General features: G+C 43.3%; 1 protein-coding gene across 1 annotated transcript in view; it reads left to right on the forward strand.

The window, feature by feature from the left end:
• Window positions 1-24,417, forward strand: part of BSN (bassoon presynaptic cytomatrix protein) — a 767,226-nt gene that overhangs the window by 152,944 nt on the left and 589,865 nt on the right. The gene's annotated exons all lie outside the window — the stretch shown is intronic.

Here is a 24,417-nt window from a genome sequence, read left to right on the forward strand (position 1 = left end):
ACAGTCATATTGCAATTCCTTTGAAAACAAAACATGACTAAACATCTACAGTGCCGGCCTCTCTGTATTGGCTTTGCGCTTAGTTTACAAAGCCTTTTCAGAAAGTCCTCAAACTTCTAGGTGCTTGTCTTCCCAGCCAATCCAAGATTACCACACTTTACCACCACTAGCCGTATGTTTCCCAGTACTTTCTGGGTGCCACAAGCTCACACAAAGCTCACTTCAATTATTGGACAACATTTTTTTGTAGAAGATAGTAATTTGATCCAGAGTAATGACTTAACTTCTTCCAGCTGTTTGCTAGTGTCAGAAAGTGCTAACCCTATACTCTGTATTCACCTGGAGCAGTGCACCTTTGTTGTCTCTCACCGTACACATGTTAGGTCTTCATTGAGAAAAACAAAAACAAAGAGACATTTAGGCAAGAGCATTCGAAATAGATGCTAACATGCTTGTTTGAACAAGAAAGACTGGAGGCCGTGGAGGGTCGGCTAATGGTGGCTCACAGAAACATGAAGGGGGTCTGAAACATTCACTTCCAGGCTGAGGACAGCGAATCATTGAAGCATGCCCACTGGTTTCCAAGTAAGGACTTAGATCTAGTAAGCTGGTGCCTGGCAACTTTTCGTGTTGTATGACTCCTACTGTCGCTAAATTCGTCCCCAGCATTGTGTTTCAAATCTTTGTCGTTTTTGTTTCCTTCATTGATTCGTACACATTTTGTAACCTTTTGAGCTGCTGTTTCTTCTACCTTTTTGACTGCCATCACTGCTACAAGATGGCTCAACAAGTTCATGTAGACTGTGAGACTACATGCGAATCACAATCATCTCTAGTACTATATATGTATGATTAATTAATTTCATATTCAGGGGGTTTCCCTAGGTGTTTGCAAATAGTAAGCAACAACATAAATCATCAAAGAAGGCGTTTATCTATCCCCATGAGAGCATCTTCACCTAGTATGTATTTGCTTCACTCATCTATCATGGATGATACGGTCACCCTAGGCATATAATCAGAAGTTTCCTGTTCTCCATCCTTTCCTCACCCCAAACGTATTTTCCTCACACGGGACTTCCTTTTAGTGGTAGTTACAATTGTTTAGCTCTAGAGACTTCTGTACAAGAAGATTGCGGGATTAAATCTATTGCTTTACTCTCCTTTGTGGGACAGTGGCATTTTTAACGAACTAGATAACTAAGAAACATAGGCCGTATCTTCGTAAAATCACATGTACATTTTGCATCTAACCTTGACAATAGAAAAATATCACTGTATCTCTATGCAACCAACTCTCTGTATCCTGGTATGAGGTTTATATTCCTGAAACCGAAGCATAACAGGAGTTTAATAACTTATATGTGCTCACCAATAAATATGCGATGTTACATCACATACCTTTACAACGCAAGTCGTTACAACGACTTGCTGTAGGGGGTGCTGGATGTTGGAATAGTATAATTCACTATTTCAACTCCAGTCTGTGCAACAGTAGGGAAGGTGTTGGATTTGAAATCCCACACCTTGTGCCCCCTACAGCAAGTCGTTGTAACGACTAACGTTGTAAAGGTATGCGATGTAAAGATGTCTCCCCTCACCAGCTGTCCTTCATTATTGGTAAGGTACCTATCTCAGCCTGCATAACTAAGCTCTCGCTGATGAAGATAAGCAGGTATTACAGTTCTGTGGTTCCTATTGTTCGCCATAATTATATCACTTGCTAAACACCACTATTACTTAACGCATAGTTAATTAATCCAGTGTCATTGTACTATTTTCTGCAAGAAATTCTCGGCGGTAGTTTGAATGAGCAGTGCAATACATTATATAGCCAATCTTGGCTGCTGTAACAATCTGCACGAAAACCTGGCAGGGCAAACTTAAGTGACCAAAACATATTTTTCCTTAATGTTCGTGTAATTTTGTCAAATTGGGTCCTAAGGTAAATTAGGACCAATCAGTTGCAACCATGTAGGTGGCAAGATGTTTAAATACATTTTATAATCCTTTGCCATCAACATGAATTATGAACCTTTACTCTAGTAAAAAACATTGTAGAAAATAGCTGCGCTCTTGTAATTTATTCACAGTTAATGTATAAACAGTTTTTTACCATTCCTTAATGTAATGGTGTGAGCAGGGCCTAACCAAAAATATTACATGATAGAAAGTGTCTAGCCCTCCCACCCCTAAACACTATACTATGAAGTACACCCCATATTCTAATACCATATTTACAGTTATATCTATTTAGTATATCAATTACAAAAACATAAAAATTAATTGGTATATTGCAGTCAGCAAACCTTGATCTTAACCTGAATAAAATTAGACCGTGGTAATCAAAATTACATATTCATTAAGCCCTGCAAATAAACATGATTGGAAATGCATTAGAAATGTTTTTCCTTTTTTAACACCATTATGGAATTTGGGACATAGATGACACTTCTTTGTAAGCCTATGTTTCCTCTTCAATCGTAAGCAGAAGTCCAATCTGTAAAGTCAGCTTCTAGATTTAAATTTTCAGTATATTTCTTACATTAAAAAGCTCTTTTTCTTAAGACATATTCCCTTTTTACAAGTTACGTGTTAATATGTGAAACGTTCCACATCCAGTGTTAATATTAAGGTTGCAGAATAGCACTCGCAGGTTTTGGTAAAAAAAAAACATATTTATTTTGATGCTTACATGACGACCGTCACTTTTTCAGACAACCTCCCACTGAAACATTCCCGAGCTTAAAGCACACATTAACTTAATGGAAAATCATTTGAACATCGAGCTGAAAAATAATGGACCATATATTGCTTTATATTTGCTGTCATGAGTTGCAAGTGTGTAGGAGTAGTCCAGATCAAAAAAAAACACACAGTATGTGGAGATAATAAAATCTCTTTGTTAAATTATGCTGCTAACATGAAACATTTAATTGTTAGCTTTCTGCAAGAAGTTGTGGTTGTTACAAAAGCTTGCAAGTAAAGGATAGATAAGGCAGTAAAATTATCAATGATCTGCTTTCTTCATTCATATTGCAAAGGTGCAGTCGTATCTTCATAACTTGTAAGTGTGCTAGCTTTGGTGCAAGTTGGTCAATAGAGTAAAATTTTATGAGGAGGTGCGCCCAAAGCAGGTCGCCTTTTTTCAAACAATATGATATTTTCTGTGGTTGACTTTGGTTGCAAGTAATTCCAAGATCGCCTACTAAAAGTCCGCCAAATTGTTTGGCATGGTGGTATTGTAATCGTTTGGTGCCATTTCCTCGGTTGGAGACTTCTGTGCAGCTACTTTTAATTCATTAAACAAAAAATAAGTGTCCATTGCACAAGCGCCATTGCCCTGCGCGTCCGTAAATGTTTGTGAACAGTGGCTAAATGAGCTCAAAGTCCAGAAAGTGATGATAATTAACACATATGCTGGCTGGCTTGATGCATGCATGTTTTAGGTTTCGGTCAATTTTAATTGACGTTTTACAATATTGAAGGCGAATATTCCAACCTTAAATACTTGGCATATAGGAGCTTACATGTCTGCCTGATTCAAAGCCTCAAAAATGCACCTGTAAACTACAGTCTCTAAAACAACGTCCCTCCCTTACTCCTTAACTCCACCTTACTTTTGCAAAACCGCAAAGGATGGTTCTGCAATAGTCAGATTCATGTCTACATCCCGTCTTGGAGAATTGCACTTCCATATATGCACGTGCTAGATATTCAGTTTCAGGCCATTTGGAAAGTCAATTAGTATAAACTTGTGGAGTTTTTAGAATGTTTATAGAAATGGGATATGGCATGTATAGTGTTAGGTGGATCTTGGAGGCCTTTCAAGTGGTCTTAGGCCCATACTTACCCCCTGTTTTACCTGTTCAAGCTCACCCACTGTGTAAATTGGAGATGATGAAAATTCTTTTAGAAGTCCTTCATTTTCTTTAATTTGAAGGATGGAGTTAATAACTCCCTTGTGAATCTATGATGGGTGGAAAGCCTCCGACTAGCTGTCGGTTCGTTTTCTGCCTGACTTCAAAATAAGGGCCTTAGAATTTAACCTACTAAATTGCAAATCAGTTGCAACCGTGTAGAATGCAAGATATTTAAATACATTTTATAATCCTTTGGCATCATTATGAATTATGAACCTTTACACCAGGATAAAAACATTGTAGAAAATAGCTACGCTCTTGTAATTTATTCACGGTTAATATATAAACTGTTCTTTACCGTTCCCTAATGTAAAGGTGTGAGCAGGGCCTAACCAAACATATTACATGATAGAAAGTGTCTAACCCTCCCACCCTTAAACTCTGTTCTATGCCCAATCTGAGGCATACATCTTCGTTCCATGTTAGAAATGATCCCCTCCTTAATCTCAGCATAGTTTGACTACCCACTGTGTAGGCAATTGGGCTGGGTAACATAAGAGTCCTAGGGCCAGACTGACTGAGAATCTATTTAGTACAAGTGGACAAAAATTGTGCACCAACTTTTACCGAATCGATTCTGATTTTGGGAATCAACCTATGTACTTAGAGAATTCACGAAGTCACTGTTCATCATTGGTCACAGTTGGACCTACCTCATTAATATGCATGACGTTGATCGAAATTATGACCCACTATGATTGCCTTCAATCACAGAGATGGTGGCGTGCTGTGGGTCAGCAGACTACCACGTTTGTGATAGCTTCTCAATATCAATAAAGCAATCTTTTAAAAAAAATGCAGCCCTTTTTCCTAAAAGGAGGATTAGATGTAAAATGAAAACCTTTACAATCATTTTCTAGGAGCAAGAAGTGGTCCCATAAACCACTGCCTACTCCTACATTTTTCGTTTAAATAGTCATAAAGAGCAAGGGACAGCTTGTGGACTTCTTCCCATTTGCAAATGGGTTCTCATTACCTTTCAGTAATCATGAAAACATGAATTTCTTTCAACTAAATTATGGTTACAAAACATTAATACATCCCCCTGCACATTGCTGTTTGGAAGGGATACCCTAAAATCCCCCTTCCAAATAGGGATTTTTTATGTAGTCGCAGACCCAAATTACGATTTGGTAACTTGTTACAGAATCACAATTTATGAGTGTTCTCCGTTCTAAGACTCAGCAGCAGAGTTTGGAAGATGTAGAGGATTTTAGTCTCTATCATCATTTTAATAACTTCAATATTTCCAGTCCAAGAGATTCTATGGTGGTGCCAATCAGAAATATATTTTGATTGTCAATGTAACGCAGTGAAGCTCCCCCCCATGTTCTTCTGAATGCCACTGCTATGTCTGCCTTCATATAGTTCTCATAAACTTGGCCCAGTAGAATCAGTTGGTGATCTGTAAGAGTCTCACAACGTGTTTGAGTGTTTATTTTTTCTAATCGGAAGGTACAATAGTGAGAACATTGGGTCAGATGTAATAAGATTTTTATCTGGAGCACACCCTTCAAATTGCTAAGTCAGAGTGTTTGTGGCTGGTAAAAAGTTTATTTTTTTTAAAAACAGAAAACACATTTAATGTTTAGAAAACTTTTTCGGAATCGTAACATTTGTTTAGAAATCATTACAGATTTGAATCTCGGAAGGCGTGCGTTTTGGGCACCCTCTCCATTTAACGAATCAGTACCCTATGTATTAATGGTTTGAAACTGTAATTCCGGTTGCAAACTAGTGATAAGATACTGACTTCTAAGTTTTAGTGGTAGCTCAGTCCCATAGGGGATGCGGTCCTTGGCATCCCTTCCTCTTGCGAACTAGGAGTGGGCAGTGGTCCAAAGGACTACTGTCAACTCTCAATAAAGTTTTTCAAAACTGTATAGTTTTTATTTAAAGCAGGCCTGTTTCCTTTAAGCAAGTGGGGCTGCTTTACAAAAAAACTTTTCCGTTTTGAAATAGGAGTGACATGGTGGCCTGCTGTCCCTTCACCATATCTGTCTTCGCAGCCAGGGAGACACAATTTGCGACCTGCCTAATGAATATTTATGAGCCAGGTCATTCTGCAACCCCCTGCAAACCATCATTTCACAAACTGACCTATTAGTACATAGGTTGGTTTGAAAAATAATTTTGTGCAAACAAATAGGCGGTATGCCAATTCTGGCCACTTTTTGCTTCCACCCTTTTCATACCTATGGCCTGTTGTGTGTATCCTTTAAAGAAATTGGCACCTTATATATATGAAAGCACAAATTCTTGTGTGTCTTTAAATTGATCGAAATTGATTGCCCACATATTAGAAATGTTGTACAGCTGCATGCGGCACAGTTTCAGTAAATACCAATAGATGAGATTGCTTGAATTTGGAAAGACTGTCTGCCTTGAATCAAAATCCACCTGCCAAATAGATCAAAGAACTTATTAGACCTTTCTATTTTTACATCAGTATCTATTGTTGTACATATTATGTATCCGTCACCTTAGTCACCCGATGCATTTCGGACCTGAAATAGCCAGTGCCTCAACAGAGAACAGGCTGTTCAGTCAATACAGTAAATTCCCATCAAAATATCTTCTTTCATGCAAAATATGTATCAATCAAGCCCTCTGTGGCCATGAGTATGAAACATGGTTCCTTATAAAGGGCTTATTACTGGAGACATTTTTAGCTAGATGTCATGTTTAGTGCATCGCTGTATCCTCGCTCCAAATAATGGCGGCAGCTCATAATGAGGGCCTAAATGGCACAATGAATGACGGTTAAGTACTCATAAAATGCAGTGCGCCTTATCAACGAGTGATCAGCCATAATTCGTTAGATCGTGTGCTTATAGAATGAGGGGTTGAGTCTTCTGAATGGAGATGAACCTCTTAGACTCTGGTCAAGTACATATTTCATACTTCTAGGGCAAATGGTGTGATTGGTTATTCATCATGAAACTGACATTTTCATTCGGCTTTAGATGTAATTGCCATCCTATTGTGAAGAGTGATGATTGTCCCTTTTCATTCCTTTTAGCTCAACCAGTTGAGTAGTAATAATAGCTGGTATGTCTGTGACCATCAGCCACTCACAAATGAACTCTAATCTTAGATAATTGATGTGGGATCTATCCCTAATCAAGCGGTCATTCCTTCATCACACACAGGGTCATTCACACAGTGGTGGGCGATAATCCAGCTACCGCAAACCCCCAGTCCAGCAGAGGAACTACCTGTTCAGCAGAGGACCACCTGCACTATTAAGATGCAACGGAGGAATTCACTGTGATGATTTTGGTATCTAAATGGCAGGAGCACTTTCTTCAAATTAGTAATGTCTATGGACACCATACCATGTCAGCCGGTCAGTACTTCTTTTTTGTTCTGTAAGAACAAATTACCAATCCGAAGATTTATTTCTGCAGAACAAAATATCAGTTGCCCTTAAACATGGAGAGTTTTCTCCATGCGCCAACTATTATTTTTACTGCTTGGGCCCACTGTTCTTCACATGGTGTTCCCTAGCACGACAATAAACATGAAAAGTCATGCAATATATAGGGAGTGCCTTCTGATGGGTTTGTGGCAGATGGGCCACCGGGTCACACGTTTCTGACTGCTGAGGCTCTGAATTCAGAAAACCAGTGATTCCCGATCTCTAAGTGAGTCAGGGGAAACTCAGGTTTTGTGTGGCAGGAGCCTGTCAATGCATGAGTCTGTTGGTCTCTCTAGACTCACATTCATAGCTCATTTTATTTTTATGTAGAGTTTTATATTGCGCAAACTTGACCCGAAGACATTAGAGCACTTTACAATATTTGCATAGCCATAGTTATAGGTTACAGATTGAGGTAGACATAGAGGCCAGAAATTGGCGGTAAGTGAACAAAACATAAGATGGCATGATTATCAGTAGCTGTCACAGTTTTCGATGTAGAAACAGTACATGTAACAAGATGTATGAAGATTTTAGGATCGGTAGCTGATACATTGTTGAGGGAGATACAGCACACATATATATATAAATACTGTTGGGCCGTGCATAGTTATATTGGTATAGCTGATGGTGATCCTTGTCTGGTAGCCTTTGGGAGTATGTGAAAGGTTATATGAATGTGTTTTATTCAGCCTGTTGGTCCAACAGTGGATCTGTAATTAGGCTGGTCTTTAGGGTAATCTTCAGTGCTAGAAGGTCTGGTCTGACAAGTTGGGGTGTGGGACAGTTTTGTGGCTGATTGTGGCCTGTTGTATGGTCTGGAGAGCACATTTTTACTGTTGTTTTCTCTGATATTACCACAAGCATTGCCTGCAGCAAGCACAAATGCACACAGTTATCCATACCATGCAACACACTTACATTGTGTGTCTTTGCAAGTTGTAAACTGCTCTGATTTGCAAATGTTGGCTACTATTTAACTATATGATTCGCTAATGCGGGGCACTTTTACATCGTTGCCTGGGCCTCGATTTGTCCTAGTCCGACCCTACTGGCCTGGCAATTCGACCGGGACTGTTTGTGATGGAACGGGGAAAAGACTGTTTTACAAATGGCTGGTCTTTCTCTAGAATGGTATTGTGGGCAACAAAAATGATGGATTGAAATGCTGTTCTACTAATTACTAGTGGTTGAGATTAATTTATGCATTGTATTCTTCACATCTGGGTGTTTTTTAACAAGGCACAATGAGCCTATTTGTTATGTTTTGTGAATGAGGGGTTCTTAAAAGCCTATCAAACTTTGGGGAAAAAACAAATATCTGATAAGCCATTGACCGTGGACTTCCGGACCCAATCTCAATCCATTTATTGGGCGAGTTTGGTCACTTGCTTCGCCTGCAAGCCAATCAATTTAGAAACTGAAACATCTATTGAACCAACTCTCATTGAATTAGCGTTTGGGCGTTGATATTAGTAGAGCTACATCTTTCTCCCTTATGACGTCATTTTACTTTAGAGGCATCCACAGTCCCTAATCTTATGCACCAGTAACCGAGTATTGATTCCCTATGCACTGTCACACTCCTAGGAGTCATAGGTAATTAAATAACGTGTATAAATTAATAAAAAAAACATCAGTTCGTTTTACCTATTTTCAACCTGCAGGATTTCTCTTATTTTAATTGGAGACCTTGTTTAGTGATCTACATATATGTCTTATTTTCTTGCTCAGTTTCCATCCGCAGCTTACATAGCCTGAAACACAATAGGGGGCCAGGTCAAACGCTACCATACGACCCTAGGACCTGGAAATGTCTCCTTAACTCTCAAAGTTTACAAGGCCAATATGGCATCCATCAGATTATATTTTAAAGTATTACATTATTTTAATGGAGGTATTTATAATGCGCTGGATTGCCCCACTGGATGCAGAGTTCTTATACATAACAACGAGTTGCATAATGTACATATAAAGAGACGTGCAAGTACCTTACAATGAGAACTCTTAATAATAAATACGAAATTATATGACACACAGAACACTTCTGAGGGGAGAGTCTAGGAGAGAAAATAAACACAGCAAGCCAGGGGAGAGAAAATAAACACAGCAAGCCCTAGAATGGTATGAAGATTATGCAGAGGTGAATTTTAGGACCTTTCCTTAATTTCACCAGTGAGAGAGCGAGTCTGAGGTGCAAATAAAGGTTAGTATAGTTTAGAAAAATTTAAATACTAACTAAGAGGCCTAATACAGCACTAAAGATTAGGGGTGTAACCTTCCTCTCTGGAGCAATAGGTTACACACACATTTGGTAGTCTCCCCTATTGTCTATGACCATCTCATGTCCTGATAATGATAATTGTTGTAATAATTAATTTATTGTTATTCAGCTCTATTTATGATCTCATGAGCAGCCCCGTTGCCATTATGGCAACATTCCGATTTGTTGTGTTTTCGTTTTATTGACTATAAAAGGTTAATGTAGTAACTTACATCTGCGACTATATGTTGGCTTAAATCCACCAAACATTTATTTCCCCAAATACAACTCTGCCTCCCAGCCTGAAAGGCTTTACACAGCGATCCATGCATGGAGGATCTGTTATTCATCTGAGGTGGCTTGAAAGGCTCCCGAAGCCAGGACTCAACAAGCTTCCCAATGTAGGCCGCCAACAGTCCTTCTCTGGGCCCACAATTACGCACTGGATTATTGACCAGACCGTCCCAACTTCTCAGATTAAGAGCACAAGTCCCGCCCATTGCCTTTCGGTAAGCATTTCAAAGTGCAAATGTTTCGGAAATTCCTAAGCTAACTCGTATCAAGATCCGCCGAGATACATTTCTGCGCATGGGTTGGTGTTGACCCTTGTCCTACAGCTGCTAATTCCTAATTCTCGTCTTATGTATTATACCGTTTCTTGTCAAATGTGCTGCACCATAATACCTCTCGGTACAGGTGTGCTATTAAAGTGTATAAATTACATATATAAATACACCTAAATGCTTAAGTTAATGAACTCAAAATTTGGCTACAGGCTGCCCAAAATGCAACAACAGATAAATTGGCGTTTAAAAAGAGATTTAGTGTCCCCATTCCCAAGAACACTGCATTGGTTGCAAGTCTACAAGTAAGAATAATTTAAATTTGTATGCATAGCAATAGGCTTTCTTTGTGTAGGACTACTTTAAGAAAATTGATTATTGACCATCACAATTTGCATTAGATCTAGGGAACCATGGGGCACATGCATCAAGGTAATCCTTTGTGATTACCAAATAGCAAATTTTAAGGAATGAATGGGAATGCATTTGTAATTACCACATTGGTATTTGCAAACTGCAAAAAAAAAAGGTAAGTGTGCACATGTGGCGCACACACATGCCCTAAGGTATGGGTACTCACAAACTTTCTCTCGGGCCAAATTTACAGTGTGGTTTGTGGCCGAGGGCCGCACCGGTGGGGGCGGGGTCAGAGGGGGATGGGGCGGGGCTAAAGTGATAAGTGTAGCTCAAATCCACCCGAGTGACTTACCACACTCACCTATAGTTACTCAGTAAGAAGTCAGCCGGACAGTGGAGAAGAATGAACAAGGTAATTTTATTAGGCCACAAACTCCCATATGAGAGGGCCCTGTCCGACCTCACCCCTAAGAGTGCGCCGAGAGGACTAACTCATATCATCACAGAAATACATTATAACATGGTACAGTGAAGTAAAACACGCCCCTTCTGGAAAATTACTGGACCCCAGAGAGAGGAACAATGGCATCATACAAGAGGCATCTGCACCTGCAAAGGCAACATTGGCTATCTCTGCCCAAGGCCGCGGAGCCGGGCCTCAGCGTCTCTGGTGCATGAGAACACTACTGATAAGGGACTTGTTAGTTTCGGCCACAGCTAGCTGAGAAACGAAAACTGCTGCATTAGGGATTTTCTTATTCCTACGGGAGGGGTGGATGAGCGAGTGCGACTCGCAGACACAGAGGGATACTCAAAATGGAGGCACACAAGCTAAGCTAAGGAAACTGAATATCACCACACGTATAAATGAATAATCACATGAGCAATAAAAATACCGTAAGAGCATAAGCATATACTTCATTAGTTAGACACATGATGCTAACTTGCATATGTAAACGTCAATGGGCGGGGCATCAAAAATGAAACCTATCAAAAGCAAAAGAAATGTGTGACCATGAGGTTGATCATAGGTTCCTGCAGCAGACGCCTTCATACACTGAGCCACCAGACTTGGCATACACACATCTCTCTCTCTTTGTCTCTCTCCCTCCCTCTCTCTGTCTCCCTCTTTCTCCCTCCCCCCGTCTCCCTCCCACTTTCTACCTCACTCTTTCCCTCTGTCTGTCTCCCTCCCTCCATATGTCTCCCTCTGTCTGTCTCCCTCCGTCGCCCTCCTTCTGTCTGTCTCCCTCTGTCGCCCTCCTTCTGTCACCCACCCTCTGTATCCCTTTCTCTCTCTGCCTCCCTCTCTCTGTCTCCCTCTGTCTCCGTCCCTCTGTCTCCGTCCCTCTGTCTCCGTCCCTCTGTCTCCGTCCCTCTGTCTCCCTCCCTCCTCTGTCGCCCTCCCTCCTCTGTCGCCCTCCCTCCTCTGTCGCCCTCCTCCCTCTGTCGCCCTCCTCCCTCTGTCTGTCTCCCTCTGTCGCCCTCCTCCCTCTGCTTCCTTCTCTGTCTCCCTCCCTCTCTGTCTCCCTCTCTCTCTGTCTCCCTCCCTCTCTGTCTCCCTCTCTCTCTGTCTCCCTCCCTCTCTGTCTTCCTCCCTGTCTCCCTCCCTCTCTGTCTCCCTCTCTCTCTGTCTCCCTCCCTCTCTGTCTTCCTCCCTGTCTCCCTCCCTCTCTGTATCCATCCCCCCTCTCTGTCTCCCACTCTATCTCCCTCCCTCTGTCTCCCTCCCCCTGTCTTTCTCCCTCTGTCTCCCTCCTCTCTCCCTCCCTCTCTCTATCTCTCTCCCTCCCTCTCCCTCCCTCTGTCTCCCTTCCTGGTTCCCTCCATCTGTCTCCCTCCCTGTCTCCCTCTCCCTCCCTCCATCTCTCTCCCTCTCTCTCTCCCTCCCTCTCTCTCTCCCTCTCTGCCTCCCTCTCTTTGTCTCTCTCTGCCTCCCTTCCTCTCCCTCCCTCTGTCAACCTCTGTCTCCCTCCCTCCATCTGTCACCCTCTGTCTCCCTCCTTCCGTCACTCTCTGTCTCCCTCCCTCTCCCTCCCTCTGTCTTCCCCTGACTGCCTCTCTCTGTCTCCCTCTCTGTCTCCCTCTCTCTGTCTCCCTCTGTCTCCCTCACCTCTGTCAACCTCTGTCTCCCTCCTTCCCTCTCTCTCCTTCTGTCTCCCTCTCCCTCCCTCTGTCACCCTCCTCCCTCTGTCTTCCTCTGTCGCCCTCCTGCCTCTGCCTCCCTCTCTGTCTCCCTCTCTCTCTGTCTCCCTCTCTCTCTGTCTCCCTCCCTTTCTGTCTCCCTCCAACTCTGTCTCCCCCCTCTGTCTCCCTCTCTCTCTGTCTTCCTCCCTGTCTTCCTCCCTCTGTGTCTCCCTCCCTCTGTCTCCCACTCTCTCTCCATCCATCTGTCTCCCTCCCTCTATCTTTCTCCCTCTGTCTCCCTCATCTCTCTCTCTCCCTCCCTCCATTTCTCTCCCCCTCTGTCTCCCTCCCTCTGTCTCCCTCCCTGTCTCTTCCCTCCCTCTGTCTCCCTCCCTGCCTACCTCTCTCTCTGTCTCACTCCCTCAGTCTCCCTCCGTGTCTCCCTCCCTCTGTCTCCCTCCCTGTCTCCCTCTCGCTCCCTCCCTCTCTCTCCCTCCCTCTCTGCCTCCCTCACTCTATCTCCCCCCTCTCTGTCTCCCTCCCCCTCTGTCTCCCTCCCTCTCTGTCCCCCTCTCTCTCTGTCTCCCTCCCTCTCTGTCTCCCTTCCTCTCTGTCTCCCACTCTCTCTCACTCCCTCTCTCTCCCTCTGTCTTTCTCCCTCTATCTCCTTCCTCTCTCTCTCTCTCTCCCTCCCCCCCCCCCTCTCTCTCTCTCTCTCCCTTTGTCTCCCTCCCTCTGTCTCCCTCCCTGTCTCTCTCCCACCCTCTGTCTCCCTCCCTGCCTCCCTCTCCCACTGTCTCCCTCCCCCACTGTCTCCCTCCCTCCCCTTCTCCCTCCCTCTGTCTCCCTCCCTTTCACCCTCTCCCTCCCTCTCCTTCCCTCTCTCTCTCCCTCCCTCTCTCTCCCTTCCTCTCTGCCTCCCTCTCTCTGGCTCCCTTCCTCTCCCTCCCTCTGTCACCCTCTGTCTCCCTCCCTCCTTCCGTCACCCTCTGTCTCCCTCCCTCTCAATCCCTCTGTCTCCCCCTGACTGCCTCTCTCTGTCTCCCTCTCTTTCTCCCTCTCTCCGTCACCCTCTGTCTCCCTCCCTCTGTCAACCTCTGTCTCCCTCCTTCCCTCCCTCTCCCTCGTGTCTCCCTCTCCCTCCCTATGTCACCCTCTGTCACCTCACCCTGTGTGTGTGTCAGCCCTGGCTGAGACAGCTTCCCCGGCGCACCCACACAGATGCACCTGAGTACTTCACAGGTCTTTAAAAGACCATTTACATGTTAATGAGGCTTTGTTGTAATTCACCTCTTAGCGCCCCTGCATCTCCACTCTGACAATCACTGGAATCCCCCGGCCCCCACAGAGCAGTGTCTGGGGTGCTGCAACTGGCAGTGTTTGCTAGCACTATTTAATTTTTTTTTTAAACACAGGTATGATGTCTGCAATGTCCGGGGGCCGCCAAGGAAGGCTTGCCAGGCCGCTGGCGGCCCCGGGCCGTACTATGAGTACCCGTGCCCTAAAGGCATGTGTGTGCGCCACATGGCACCCTAAAAAATGCACTTTTGTTCATCTTTCAAAGGATGCACAAATTAACATCAACTTGAAATTGATGGTAATTTGCGATTCTTAAATGCAAAGTCGGATTTTGGAAATGCTACATGCATCGCATTTTGGGAATCGCAAATTACAATTCCCTAAATGCATTCACAAATTAGGTAATCGCAAAAATTGCAATTACCTTTTTTGCGAATGCAATGCCTTTTATGCATCGGAAAAGGCATTTTACCGGTCGCACACGGGCCGATTCTGTGTATCAGCCCGTTTGCGACTGGTAAAATGCTTGATGCATGTGTCCCCATCTTCCTTGAGGGTGAGCATAATCTAATGCAGGGATAGTGATCGGTGGATCGCAGTCGCTCTCAGGTGAACAGACAGCCAGTTGATTAACTGCCATGCTTCATTATTCATGAGGCAGTTAAAGGACGTTTTCTTGTCCCTGGGGTAAAGGTGTGTACAGTTGGTTAATCTGAATGTACCCTTTCATCTCTACCGTGGATAGATTTTAGCAATTGTACATGCAATTTTAACAATCTGAAACAATCTGATTGGGTATTTCAGTTTCAAATCATCATTGAGCATAGCTGTAAATTACCGAACTACCAATAACCCCACAGACGGTAGGTAGTGTAAAGACCCAACATTTAACCTGCCAAAAAACAAATCAAAATGAGAAGAAATGACAATACTGAATTGAATCATTCCACTTGCATGCACGCTGTTTTAATTGCAGTATGTGTGTACATTTTATGTGTAATTTTTAAAAAACGAGATTATCTTTCTATTTATGGCTTTTTAATTAATATGTTTTATAATGGTTTTAAGATTCATGGTGTGAGAAGTTGGCCTGATATGTAGTTATCACTATTCTAGTGATCACTGTGTATCATTCCAAACGACCCTTATTGATGATTGGTTGTAAGTCAACCTTATAGACCAGCTATCCTAGTAGCATGGACAAGAGCAGTCTTTAGGCTAAACTCTAGAGGGCGTGTTAAGCCAGCTGTTATACCATCACATATACCCCTTGAACACCAAGTGAAAGGACACCACACAAGTTGTTATGAAAATAAAAGGATATTTATTTATAACACAACAACCCTGGACTCTTTATGAGGACAGGGTGCTAAGCACAATACAAAACTCTTAAAGAAATACTGAAAGTCGCACAATTTACGCAAATGCCCGAGGGGCGCGAAAAACCATATACTATGGAAGTGGAATGCGAATCACTAGCAGGTAAGTCACAGTTCTCAGAGACTTTAGAATCGCTAGGCCTACAATGCTGAACCCTTAGATTAGAAGCAGGAGGCCTAGGGGCACCGTGTGCAGAGTGGGAACTCTCACGCGCAATGCGGGACAAAGTCTATGGATGCTAGCAAATGCAAAGTTAGTGTTCTCGGGCGAACCCGACTAGGTAGGTCAAAAACGAAAGTGGATCTAGACACTTAGAGAGTTGTTCTACGCTGGAGCACCGTGGTACTCGGTTTACCTAGCCCAGGGGCTGCGGCTGCATAGGGTTCAAGTGTCGTCGGGAATCCTCGTTGACGAACCAGGAGCCTGAAGTGGAAGTTGCTGGCAGGCGACCAGTGAAGATGTTCCGGGCTGATCCGAGGCTGGATCAGTGAAGAAGAGTACCTGTAAGCAGAGGGGACCGAGTTCTGAATCACTAGCCAGTGATTAGGTGGGCACCAGGATGGCACCGGACAAGGTCACTCAGCCAGGTGAAGAGGTGACACTGGATTCTGCTGCTGCACGGACCAGGGGCGCTGATGTCGACCAGGCTGGAGGTCTGCGAGCTGTCCCACGTCGGATGTCTGCTGCTGGCGATGCTGGATCCGGTGAAGGAGGCAACAAGCCTTGGCTACGGCAAGCCCACGTGGCGACACAAAATGGTGTCTGGAGTGGACCAGGAGGGTCCGAGGAAGGTCCCCTTCAGGAGGAGACTAGAGCCAGTCTAGAGGAGCTAGACCAGCGGTGAAACAAACGTAGGACGTCGTCTGGAAGGTCACTAGCCAACGGGCAAGTGACCGGACAACGTGGCAAGCGACACAGAAGCAAAAGGGCCCCACGCAGATCTGGTGGATGCTGGGGGGTTGGTCTTCGGTGCTCGTGCTGCTTGGGGTTGGGGCTTCTCTCACCCCAATGCACCCACTCGAGGGTCCCTCGGCGGTCGTGCTGGGTCAGTGTCGTGCTGGTTCTGATGGTCGCCGGGTCCACTGGTCTTGTCGCACCCACGGTTCTCAGCTGTGCTGTAGAGGCAGGTAGAGGTCAGAGAGGGCAGGGAGTCCGGGTCTCGTCGTGCTGGTCGGTCTGGTTCCGGAGGAAGGACTGGCAGCAAACCGCAAGATACTTAGTTGGTGCCTGCTGCTGCAGGGTGACTACTCCTTAGTCACAAGGGAGAAATCTTGAGAAGAAGTCTTGAGTTCCTTTCGTAGAAAGTAGTTTCAGGATTCAAAGATGATCTAATTTGGAAGGGTCCCCGCTCCCACCTTTATTCTAAAGAAAGGGGCTGGTACGCGACTAGGTCCTGCCCATGGGTGGGACCAGGAAGGGGGGTGGTTACACCCCTCTCCTTCCTCAAGTCTTCCCCAGCTCAGGGGCTGGTGTGCCCCTGGAACTGGTTCAAACTGGCAGATGCACAGTGAGCACCGGGGTGCCACTTGCAGTCACCTTCCTATTCAGCCCTGCCTACCTAGGATACACAAAACCCTGTCTGGGATGGTGCTAGCACCGCCCCTGACAGGAAACCCTTTGTCCAAGCTCTCCTCGCTGGAAGGACTCCCAGCAGCAGGAGATCAGACTTGTGTCTGTGGTGGCAGCATCCATTTTGTGATGCTGAGGCTCGAGTTAACTTTAACCGGGGTTCACAGTTACATACATGTCGTGTCCCTCTAGAAGGGTGGAATGCTAACCCCGTCACCAGAATTGGCGAGGGGTTAGTATTCCAATTCGTATGACACCTTACTCGACATGTTTTGATAAAGCGATACCAGAGATAGCAAATAACCACGAGGATTATAATGCACTTAAGAGTATATGGTACGCGTTATCATAGAACAGCTATTAGGACTTGGTTCCGCAAGCTGCAGACGGGCTCAGCTCATGCCAGAGCACCATCTCACATAATTCCAAGCACTCTGCCTTCAGGATTGTTAAGGCCTGCCATAGGAGTGACTGATAGGAATATATGTGTCTATTTTAGGGTTTGATATAGGTATACTATATCTAAAGCAAAGGGTGATTACACCACCTTGCCCCAGCTGTCGTGCAGCCAGTTGTGTCAGATTTAGATGGCCAGCCAGGGGTGGCATAATACATGCTGCAGCCCCTGGTAGGCCCTGGGTACACCTATGCCCTGTGTACAGGGACTGATAAGGTGGCTCAGTATCCAATTAGATATGTACCTAAGGTACATGGAATCCATTTTACAGAGAGAGCAGGAGGCCTGGGGTCCTGAATAGCAGGGCCACAGGTCAACTAAGTCGAAAAACCAGCAAAACACCAGGCAAAAAGTTGGGGGCAACCATAGTCAGGTATCCACCCTCCTACACATGGTATTTGTTTTGCTGTCCCCTAAGTGAGCAGATATTATTTTTCTTAAAACGTTGCGTTTCATGATTAACTGTGTGTTTCAACTGGGCATATGTACTGTATTTTTCTTTTTCTTCTGTGACTTTTATGGTCTGTGCCCGAAATAAAGTTTAAACTGACTTAACTGATAATCCTGAATGATGTTTACCTTAAATTCCAGGGACGTCGTCTAACAGAATGCGAAGAATATTATTGTGATTTAAAGATAAACCAAGAAGATCTGTTAAAATGTGCACAGGCAACAGTAGACACTTTTGGTACAGGTGGAAGGTCAGTCTCTGTCTGTAAACAGGAAAAAATTGTTAATTGTTGTTTCGGACGAAGAGGACCTCTCCAAGTGGAAATGTTTGTAAGGTACCCTAAATTTCAAGCAAGTATCAGAATATAGTAATTATTGTCAGCTTTAACTCTGGGCTAAAAATCATCTCTTGCAATATGGCAGGTCATTCAATAAATAAGCGAAAATATAGGTTCTTTTTGCAGGCATATATCATCTGCCTCCAGAAGACTAGGAGTTCCACTGGAATTACATTTGATAATTATTATTCTTATAGTTGTCTGGCCCACGAATCCAAAAGAGGCCGTGCCGTGCAAGTGGGGTAGTTGCCGTTTTGTTGGGTTCTTATTTTATATGGTCCTATCTCTGCTATTATCATGCTTCCAATTTGGCACAAGGTGTGTAAATAACGAGATAAATGTCTGTAAGGCTGGAAGTTCCTATTTCACTTTTGGTGAGTTTTTATATCCCCTGGATCGAAGAGTGACCAACTGGCAAAAAGCATATTTTCTGTCTTAGCCCAGATTTGACCACATTTTACCCATAGTTGTAATCAGGGTTCCTCTATACTCAATTATGTTATTTGATTTTATTTCACATTTAGGCATCTAACGTATTTGCATGTTTTAGATATTTCTTTGAGTGGCCATAACATTCTATCATTTCCTATTGCTTATAAATGTTCCCTACTATTCTGTATGCAGTACAAATAACTGATGCTAAAAATTGGTCTTTTATGAATATTATAGTGGAAAAGATTTTACGTAAACGGTGTAATCTGAATATTTTGACTGCAATTTATGCCATTTGGTTAGATCTTTGTCTTATTAGTGCTTATGTGCTGGGTTTGGAGGCAGTTCTGCTTTGGAGTCTGCGGCTAATTCACTGTGAAGAGAACTCCTTGAGAAGAGTACTGTACTTAAGATTTTTTTATTCTGAAGAGAAATTACAGTACTTTTCATAGGAATGTTTTACTCGCTTTTGATCTATTTAAACTACAACTGTAAGAATTTGAAAATATAACAATGCTACAGCTAAAACCGTTTCATAAACTCCTCTCCTAAGATTAGTTTGGAGGTAGATACGGGTATTTGCCGTAATAAGGTAAATATGATACTAGTATTTGGAATTGCCTTGAGAAACATCTACAATTGTGCTTGGAATGAAAATTGGATCCTATGGTTTACTAATTTTTTCTGCTCATCAGATTGAATATGTTACCCTTAAAAGGTTGTTACCTGGGCATGGAAAACAATCAATGTTGATGAAAGGTTATGTGATCTCTGCTACAAGAGGCTTCAAGACTTTGATCATGTTGTTTTCCATTGTCAGGCAGTGCACTTTCTGCTTTGTTGATATTAGAAACCGATTCTTATTAGATATGGCATTTTTACTGTTAAAAGGCTAGTTTATTCTTATATTGTGCTGAAAATTAAATTGCATGTTTTACATTTCTGTAATGAGTTTTTACAAATTTGTATTGAACTATAAATGTGTGTTTATCTACAATGTGCAATTATAATTTTGTATAAGTACAATGCCCATTGATTTTTACAAGCAGTGTTGGCTACTCCACCACAAGGTACATTAAGCCTTATACTTGAATAATTAACTAGTCACTGGATTTGTGGAGAAGGCAGCAGGCAGCATTGCACTATGGAACCCACAGTCCATGTTGTGGTGTTGCTGCTCAGCTACTTAGAGTGGGGAAACTCTTTTGAACAGTGAGATCAGAAGCAGCTGGGATCAGAAAGTCTGATGGCATCTGACAGAGGAGGGCTGCATTGTAGGCTGGAACTTGCAGTTCCCTGCTGTGGTTCTGATGCTTCAGGTCTTAGGAAGAAACAGCTGATTCCACAATTTCTGGTGCCTATGAAGAATGTTTTGATTGTCACTCTTTTGACTTTTTTCCTAATTGTCTTCCTGTTTCTATGGCCCACATGAAGGCTGTTGTGACATTAACTTATCAACAGCAGGCCTCTATGCTTCTGTTGTTTGGGAAAATGCAGTTTTACCCTCAAAGAAAATGACGTTTACGAACTGCAAAGTTGTTTTCCGATTATTGCAAACAAAAAAAATGTATTATGAACAGTGAAAAAAATAAAGCAGTGATAGCTGGCTCAACACATCATGCCCACAGCAAGTTTGTTTCATCTTTTACTGTGGTATGTTATTCTCATTTGTATGGTATATAATTAATCCAGTTGCTCTCTGAATTGTTCCCAGATTTAATTACTAAGGAATACGATTTAGCTCTAGTGGCTGTTGTGTCTTCCGAGCAGACAGGCACAAAGTTTTTGTATCTCACAAATGACGAGGTTTTTGCATAGTCTTGGGGGCTTTTTGATTTCTGTCCTATTTGGTGTTTACAATGCAAAATAGGTTGTAGGCGCTCTTTTGGGGCATGTTAACTGCTTACCCGTTGCGTGGTCAAAAGCCATTTTATGAGTAGATGCTACGCCTTCGACCTAGGACACCTACCAGGCTGTTAAAACGGAGCTTGCACTTAAATCTGACTGTCTTAGAGTGGCCATAATACCTTAGCATTTTCGGAACTGTTTATCTCTCTGGCTGATGTACATAGAGCCACACTCTAAATCATCATCATCATCATCATCATCATCAAAATCACTCTTAATTATTGAAGTTGGACTATATCTGAGACTTACCTGGGTGATGTTGCATCACATAACCATACTGTAGTAGACATGTGTCATGAAGGGTGGTTTACTCTTTTCTGGCGCTATTACCTTCAAGAAATATTCCATTAGTTGTTGAGGTCTTGCGTTGAGGAGATCCTTCCTGTCTGAATGAGAAACGTATATGTTAGCTTGAGATTGGGAACTCTGTGCTAGGTCGTTAAAAAGGCTGAGTTGGACAAGTTGTGATAGTAGTTTGCACGACACAAGCAATTTGCAAGGGCACTATGTTGGTGCCCTTCTGTTTCTAGTGCTTTGCACTTTGCAGCAGTTTCAAGATCTTCTTAGAGTTTCTCATTGCTCAAATCAGTAGCGTAGGAAGGGGTGTGTGGTGGGTGCGGGCCGCTCTGGGTGTCATCCCTGAGGGGGCTGACAATATGTCACTGAGGGGGGTGTGACAAAATGGCGAAAATTCTTTTCCCCCAGCTCTCACCTGCCATCTTCAGTGTGGCACCGGGGCGGGGATTTGCCAGCAACCCCCCCTCCTCAAGGAGTCCCGCCACGGGGCGACAAACGCAGGTACCTCCCCGGGCTGTCTCAGGTCTAGCTACGCCACTGGCTCAAATGAGTGTAATTTCTGATGTTTATCTGTTTCCCAGGACTTCAATGCTTGATCTTGCTCGTGAGAAAGTGTCACTCTAAGTGTCATACATTTGGTCGTTGAATGTCACTCATAACTGCACCGGCTCTGTGAAAATGTCAGACACCTTGGCAGCTATACGATACACTGCTTTTTCCTTTCTTTGTCTGTTTTCTAGTTTGATGCCGGACTATTCTTTCTTTATTGAGGACTTAGGTTGTGTGAAAATCAAGGAATAAAGCTAACCAGTTTGCGAGTTTATTTGGGTTTTGATCTGGGTACGGCGTTTCTTTCTTATCAACCATGAGGAGTTCAAACTATTTTTAACTCTTTGAACTTTCGGTGTGAATAATTGATTGACAGTTCTTTGACATGTAATGTAGTGTGATGTTTCTGATGAATCCTCATAATTGGCACCCCACCTGAGCAGTAATTGAGAAACTCTCCAAGTTCAGTTTTGCAGTGGGCCATCCCAAAAGCAACCAAGATTACATACAGTACAGGGCATTACAGCTACACGCAAAATAATACACTAGTCTGGAGTCTCCGAGCAATAACTCACAATAAAGATTGTAAGCAAAATTGTTAACTGTGGAGTGGTGCATGAAAGTGCTAGTGAAGTGCCAAAGAGACTGGAGAGAGAGTCTCAAGGAGCTAGAGAAGTGCAGGAAACCTTAATAAAGGGCAGGTTGAATGCTTAAGAAAGATGCGTAGCTTGAGGGTAAACCTCTAACAGCTGGATTACTTTGACCTAAAGAAACAAGGTGCAGTGTTAAAGCATCCCTGTGGCGCACAAGCAAGATAGACCTTTGGCAGAGGCTGTGTTTCTAGGGAGCTAATTGTGCAAGTATTTAGGTCTGAATGGCATCTTGGTAGCTTTGAAGAAGGCAGCGATGTTTTCCCGTTGTGTCGATGTTCTCGGAGACTCACTTTTGCTGAACCGGAAAGAGATTGCGCTTCTGGCTAAACAGAGCCGCTACATTTAAACATATGTCTTTTTTTGTTATGCGAACAGGTTTCCCCCCAGGCTGTGAATCAACTTTTTTTTTTAATGCAGGTTTGTGTTTTGCCCGTTTGTCGTTTTGTTATTCTTTGCAGCTTATTATCTCGTCCAGGTCTTGTGGCAGAGATGCCCTGGCAAGCAGCCCTCCCTTCTGAGATAACAGGGTCATTTTCCGGCCCTGCGTCACTTAGTGTATACTTGTATACAGTTTAGTCACTCTGCTTTCAAGCTATAGTTAGCGGCATGCGTTATACGGCATTGTTTGTGTCACTGCTTATCTTGTGTTTTCAGCTGCTTGTTGCCACTGAGGTTTTTTAAGAGGTGCATGACATAAAAATCTCTATCAATGCAAAACATTATGGGAATACAATGGCAGTTTAGTTTGCTGAAAAATAGTTTGTTCAAACGAAAATCTAACACCATGCAGTGTTGCAAGCATGATGTCTGTAAGAGGCTAAGGTACAGGGCTAGCTTTCAGATTTAGGTGTCCTAGTCAGGCAAGGACACCTGAAATGAACTATGAAAGGCTCTCACTGGCTCATGAAGTTATGTGGTCGGTTGTAATAAACAGGGTGTCATGAGCCGAAACTAATCATTAGGCGCTTCTAGAGAAAGTGTGCCAGCAGAAGAGAGGTGGGCAGGTTTATACCTAGCGGAGGTCCTGTGTAAAGATATTACAGATGCAGATAAGGTGAGATAAATGACAAACTACAAAAAACGTATCCATCGTGATGAAATTTCAAATGTAATTCAATTTGAAATAGACTAATGCCCGAAAGTTGGTTCACTGATGCTTTAAGGAATGTTTTGAAGTATTAACTAATGGAGTGAACTCCCCACCCACCTTTTTGGTCCATGTAAGGCCCTTATCTCCACCAACATATGGGTGTCTAAAATTAGTTTCTGCTCTGCAGAAATCAACATAGTTTGCTAATATTCGTGTTTTCTCTTTTTATGTCAGGCAGGCATTGGTTTAGCTCTATGTCAGATCTGTTTATTTCAATACACAATAGTACACATAGCAAGGGGCAAGGAGTTATTCCCACTCAGCCAATGCTTGTTGCAAGTGTCATTCACATTTCGCATCAGCCCACATGACAGCCTTTAGGAGTTGGAGCTGTCAGTCATGACGTGTATACATTTGCTTACTTACAGTAGGAATGCTTAAGGCAAAGTATTTGTTCACTGGGATTGCATCTTGTGAGGAGTATCGATGATGCCAAACCAGGCTGGGCTGCCGCCTCCATACTGGTCTGACATGTGGCGCGGTGCCCTGTTGTATGAATGCATATAGCAAGAGCAGGGCAGATCTAGGCCCGTGCATGTCAATGGCAGTTTCCTTGCAAGTAGAAGCCATGAAAACATTACAGCAGCCTACTTGTTGGGAGTCTCATTGCTGTTGATTGGGTAGAACATGAATGGACATCAGTGAAGTGTGTCTTGGACTCCAGGTACCATCACCGCCCTTTGTACATCTCTGTCTCATGGTGAAGTGAGCTCAGTCTTTCGAGCCTGCAGACCGGAGATGCACTACTGCCACTGTATACGTAGGGCTACTGAAGAGGGATTCACTTCTCTCTCAGGCACTATGTGCCACAACAGACTATTACAAATTGAAGTTAATCTAAGTAAAGGGTCTTAAAACTACCCAAGTTACATGTATCAATATTAAAGAATAGGATTGAGGATTAGAGCAATGCAGCAGTGTGAATTCTCTAGGGGTGGTGATTTGCACTGTTAGTTGATGAAGGGGAAAGTCATTGTTTGGAATTGATGTGAGTGGAAAGTTCGGAGACTGTCCAAAATGGTACTCTTGCAATGCATTATCAAATTTAGGATGAAAGTGATAGTGGTATACATTCTTTAGAGAGTGGCAATGTGTATTGTTAGTTGAAGGAGAGAAAAGTCATTTATTTGAAAGTGTTGAGGAGTGCTGCTCTCCGTATGGACTTAAACAGGTGTCTCTGTATACCCCTTAACCTGGAACGTGAATTGCCTCCTCTACCACATCATCGATATGTCCACCGTCTCCACCCGTTCACCCTTATGTTACAAGAGACGCATCTTC

Source organism: Lissotriton vulgaris, chromosome 9, assembly GCF_964263255.1.
Source record: "Lissotriton vulgaris chromosome 9, aLisVul1.2, whole genome shotgun sequence".
Lineage (NCBI taxonomy): Eukaryota > Metazoa > Chordata > Amphibia > Caudata > Salamandridae > Lissotriton > Lissotriton vulgaris.